The following is a 5,732-nucleotide window of genomic DNA, read 5'->3' as shown; positions in this document are numbered from 1 at the left end:
TGCTCTGAGCTCAGGTTAAACGCTTACTGAACGCAGATGTCTCAGAGCGGTGTGTCCAAGCGGCTGTAAAAGGTGATGGGTGTCCTGTCACCGTAGCCTAGTTGGTTAAAGCGCTTCTCTATTAAACAAAAGAACCGAGATTCAAATCCCAGCCGTGTCTTTCTTCCTATCTTGTAGTACAGAACGTACCATTTCGGGCAATCACAAAGGGCTTGATTTCGTTAAATGCATGTGTTCATTTCCTTTCTGGAAAACTTGTTTTTGATGAAATTCACACAGCTTGCGAAAAATGAAATTCAATTATTGGTTAACAGTGCAGAAGAAATATTACCATATATTACCAAAATAAACGGTAAGAGATTTTGTTTTAACCGAAAACCTCTGATTCGAGAAAAGAACACACCGGTCTCTGTGGCGCAATCGGTTAGCGCGTTCGGCTGTTAACCGAAAGGTTGGTGGTTCGATTCCACCCAGGGACGGGATTCTTTTGCGATGTAAACGTTGTCTTTAGTCGATTGGATTTTTCAGCGAAACCATAACCATTTTAATATTTGCAGGAAATGCGAGTGTGTAACACGTGTCAGGGTCACCGAGAAATGTCCAATAATGCCCAACATTGCAACTCCCCAGAAAACCATATTCACCCAAAACAAATTATCGTCGAGTCCTGTTTCTCTTCCTCTGACCCTCTAGAGGACAAAATACAGTTACTTGACAATGCTCTTTTATCTACCCTCGACACCTTTGCTCCTTTAAAAACTCGAACCATCTCCTTCTCTCGCCCTGCCCCCTGGTACAATGACCATCTGCGTTTCATGAAGGCAGCCTCTCGCAAACTTGAGCGTAGGTGGCGTCTTTCCGGCCTAAATGTACATTATCAGGCCTGGAGAGATTACTTATCTGATTATAAGGTTACTATAGAGTCTGCTAGATCCACCTACTTCTCTCATATCATTGAAAATCACCAAAACAATCCCAGACATCTTTTCTCCACCATCAACAGACTGCTCAAGCCAAACTGCCCCACCACATTACCTGCCTCATCACAACTTTGCAACACATTCTTAGATTTCTTTAGTTCTAAGATTGACAACATCCGGCATCACATTCTCTCCACTACGGATATAATTTCCACACCTCCTCCCTCCTCATCCAACTTCTCTGGTTCCCGTCTCTCCAGCTTCTCTCTTCTTGACTCAGCATCCCTAAACAAACTAGTTACGCGCATGAAACCCACCACATCTATTTTAGATCCCATTCCCACCACTTTATTCCAGTCCTGTTTCTCTTCTCTCTGTCCCATTGTCCTCAATATAATACATGAATCCTTGAGCACCGGCATTGTACCAACGGTCCTCAAAACTGCTGCTATTACCCCAGTGCCAAAGAAGCCTAACATGGCTCTCGACAATCTTAACAACTTTCGCCCCATCTCCAACTTACCCTTTCTCTCTAAAATTCTAGAACGTGCTGTCACACTTCAGTTACATAACCACCTCATGACAAACAACCTTTTCGAACCCCTCCAATCTGGCTTCCGTCAACTTCACAGCACAGAAACCGCCCTAGTCAAAGTCACCAACGATCTCCTAATAGCTTCTGATTCTGGTTCTCTTTCCATACTCATCCTTCTTGATCTCAGTGCTGCCTTTGACACTGTTGACCATAACATCTTGCTTTCTCGTCTCGAGACTGTGTTTGGAGTCTCTGACACTGCCCTCAAATGGTTTAAGTCTTACCTCACTGATCGCTGTCACTTTGTCTCTCTCAATGGGTACAGGTCTGAAATTGGTCTTGTCAAGTCTGGTGTCCCTCAGGGCTCAATACTGGGCCCCTTGCTCTTCAGCATTTACATGTTCCCACTTGGTCAGCTTTTAAGATCACATGGCCTCAGCTTTCATTTTTACGCTGACGATACTCAAATATACATCCATACCAAACCCGACACTGATGTGGCTGTCTCTATTCTATCTAATTGCATCTCTGACATAAAAATTTGGATGACTCAAAACTTCCTTCATCTTAACTGTGACAAGACTGAAGTCATGCTTATTGGTACCCCCCATCAACTTCGCAAAGCCAGTCCTGTAACCCTGTCTGTAGATGGCTCTGTACTTGAGCTCCAATCAAAATTGAAAAACCTTGGGGTTATATTCGATTCTGGCTTAACATTCGACCCACATGTACAGCATACTGTCAAAACATCTTTTTTTCACCTTAGAAATATCGCAAGACTACGCCCTATGCTATCATTAACTGTGGCTGAAAAGCTGATCAACATATTTGTATTCTCTCGAATTGACTACTGCAATGCTCTGCTCCCTGGGGTATCTAAATCTACTCTGAACAAGCTGCAGTATGTCCAAAATTCAGCAGCCAGAATCCTGACCAGATCTAGTGCAAGTGTTCACATTACTCCTATCCTGGAGTCCTTGCACTGGCTTCCGGTCAAATTCCGCGTAGACTTTAAAATCCTCATGCTCACCTACAAGGCTTTACATGGCTTGGCACCTCAATACCTGTCTGAACTTTTATCGCCCTACTCCCCACCTCGCAACCTCCGCTCTTCAAATTCTGCCCTCCTTACTGTCCCCCAAGCCCGTCTACATTGTATGGGCGACAGGGCCTTCTCCTGCTATGCCCCCAAGCTCTGGAACTCCTTGCCCAAGGATATTAGAGAGTCACCTTCTCTAAACTCCTTCAAATCCAGACTCAAAACCCTCCTTTTCAGAAAAGCCTTTACTTAACTGGTTCCATTCTTCACCCCTCTGCTCTTCTTAATACCATCTTCCACGGTCTCCTCTATTGTTATTGTTGTATTGCTGTAATTATAATTGTGTCCTGTCTTGTGAAATTTTTCTTATTTATTGTTGTAGTCTTCTTATTTATTGTTATTGTCATCCTGTAAAGCGCTTTGAGAAGCCACCTTTAAAGGCGCTATATAAAATAAAGTTTATTATTATTATTATTATACTCCAGTTGAATCCTCTGCTGAAATATTTTAAAAATACTGTGCAGGTTTGTTTGAGACTTGACAAGCATTGTTAAGATAGCACTGTGCAGTTGGATTTTGATATTTTGACATATTTACCTTAATTTTAAACATAAATACTATACAGTCTATTGTAATTTTAAAATATGTTAGCTGAGGATGCAAAGGGGTGAAAGGGAAAGGTCAGAGGGTATAGTAAAAACAAGGTTAGGATTGGTGGAGGTGGCAGGGTGTTGATGGTTTTTCTCTGTAGAGGATGATTGAGTTTTTTATCCTTCTCTGAAGTGAGAAATTGGAAGAGTTGGGAGTTGAGGGATCTGATGAGGTTAGTTATAAAAGGAAGTTGATGTGGAGCTGTTAGCTGTAAAACTTCCTAACATCTTTGATGTTGTCATCAAAGATAAACTGCAGTAAGCAAAGATAAAGAAAATTATCTTTGCTTACTGACCTGTCTTTCTCACACCTGAAGAAGGCTCCACAGCCAACATGTTATGTTTCCTTTCTTCTCTTTTCAGCATGGAATAATCCTTTACTTTTTCCTTTGCAGCCTACGCATGCTGACACAGCTACTCACCTGATATATAACATTCCTATAATCGCAACTATGAATGTCCACTGTGGGTATTTTTTCCATTATTATTTATTTTGGCATTGAAGCATATTTTATGTAATAGCGAAGTGTCATAATCACTGAAAAACATATTTTTTTCATTTAGAAAGAATTAAAAAAATATAAATCACTATGAATTACATTTAACCTGTTCTGATCTAGGTTTTCTATATACTTTAACATGCCATGTTCAGAATGTCACAACGCAGAAATGCAACAGAGAAGTTTTGTAATTACAAATCTTCTCTTACCTTAGTGTCAGAATACTAAGATGTTTTGGTAACGAGGAAGGAGGGAAAAAGTAATTCAGCAGAAGGGGTGCTATTTTATTGACTATAAATCCTCACATGGATTTGTGATTTGTGATTTGTAATTTTGTGTCTCTTACCAAAGTGTCAGAATACTAAGATGTTTTGGTAACGAGGAAGGAGGGAAAAAGTAAATCAGCAGAAAAGGTGCTATTTTGTTGACTATAAATCCTCACATGCCATGTTCAGAGGGTCATATTAAAAAAATGGTACAGTAAATTTTCTTATACTTCATGATTTTCATAATTTGTTACATTGTGTCTCACACCTTTGTGTCAGAATTCTGAGATGTTTTTTTCTAAACAGGGGCCATCGCAATACAACAGAAAGAGCAATTAGCTTTTCCCTATGAATTCTCTCATGCCATATTCAGAGGGTCATATTTTAAAAATGGTACAGCAACATTTCCTGAAGTTCAGGATTTTGAGAGTCTGTTACATTGTGTCTCACACCTCAGTGGCAGAATTGTGAGACGATTTTATAATCAGGAGGGAGGGTCATAGCAATAAGCAGAAAGTGTCATCACCCTTTGCTCATCCTCCGTTAACCATATATTCACATATGCCATGTTCTAAATGTCCCATTGTAAACTGCTATAATAACATTTCTTGCAAAATGCAAGATTTTGAGACTTCACGTTTTGCCTTTGTCTTATTTACTTGTTGTCTAACATGCCAGTTTGTGTTATTGTGAGTTTTGAAAATTGGTTTTCGATTTTCTGAAATGTGTTTCATACAAAAATGCAATTTGGATAATCATTACTTACATATTCCCCTTTACTGGGGATATGTGCAGTAATCAACTCGGATTAGTATTTTTAAAAATTACTATAGAGAGCCATCTACAGGCGAAAGGCGGCATAACATCACAGCAGCAGCATTTAAGGTGGAACAAAAAACGCGAATAAGAAGCTGGCGAATAAGCAGCCAACTTCAGCCTCGTTAATGCAATAGGATTGGGTGAGGTAGAAAAATATTTCTTCCTCTGAATCCTAACATTTTTGTAGGTGATCTAGGACTTCTCGCCTCAGATAAAGCTGCCAATACATCACTTATTTCGACTCTATCAATATCAGCAGTGTTATCAGTACTGAGCCCTAAGTGTAGGTCCTGTCATCATATAAAAACTTGAATGTATCGACTGCATTCACCTGAAAAAATCTGATCAAATTGAAAAATACATCGGAAACAAATCTGCTTGTTTTTTTTCAGATCCAGAAGAGAATCATCATGAGACTCAAAACAGACCTGTTAGTAGTATAAAGCGACACCTTTCGTCAAACTTTTGACAGGTACCACGCCCCCTTTTCCAGCCAATGGTCGTCTGCGGTGGTTGGCTGTCCCACCCCCTTGCCAGCCAATGGCGTGTTGTTATTTGTGCATGTCCCACCCCCTCAGAAGCCAATGGTGTGTCGTTTTTGGAACTCCCGCCTCCCCCCCGGCCGGTCGGTCCGGAGCCTCAGGGTCCCAAAGCCCCAAGGCAGTGCATCCCTCGCTTTAGGTGTGTGATTGGTTTGTAAGGGGACCATGTCTGCCGTGGGGTTGAGTGCGCTCTATTATAACCCTAGGAAATCGGGTAGTTACGGCGGCGCAGGGAGTCTGGTGCGGGCCGCGAGATCCCGGGGTGTGAGCGGCGCTAGCCGTGGCCGGGTGGCCGAGTGGTTGTCCGGCCAGGCTGCTTATACGCTGCACAAGCTGAGTCTCAAAAGCAGCAGGGGTGCAAGCACACACACACACACTGACTGCGTAAAGTCTCACGGAAATAATTCGCAGGACAAACACCATGTGAAATGTGAACCGCTTTATTTCAACAGGGGGTTTTC

At 41.6% G+C, this 5,732-nt stretch overlaps 1 non-coding gene across 1 annotated transcript; it reads left to right on the top strand.

Annotated features, from left to right (window-relative positions):
• Positions 1-405: 405 nt before the first annotated feature.
• Positions 406-479, top strand: trnan-guu (transfer RNA asparagine (anticodon GUU)). Its single transcript has one exon. It is a non-coding gene; the product is annotated as a tRNA-Asn (tRNA).
• The last annotated feature ends 5,253 nt before the right edge of the window (positions 480-5,732 follow it).

Source organism: Lepisosteus platostomus, chromosome 5 (genome assembly GCF_059453375.1).
Source record: "Lepisosteus platostomus isolate fLepPlt1 chromosome 5, fLepPlt1.hap1, whole genome shotgun sequence".
Classification (NCBI taxonomy): Eukaryota; Metazoa; Chordata; class Actinopteri; order Semionotiformes; family Lepisosteidae; genus Lepisosteus; species Lepisosteus platostomus.
The sequence above is the reverse complement of the archived record's forward strand: the minus strand, read 5'-3'. Positions and strand labels throughout refer to the sequence as shown.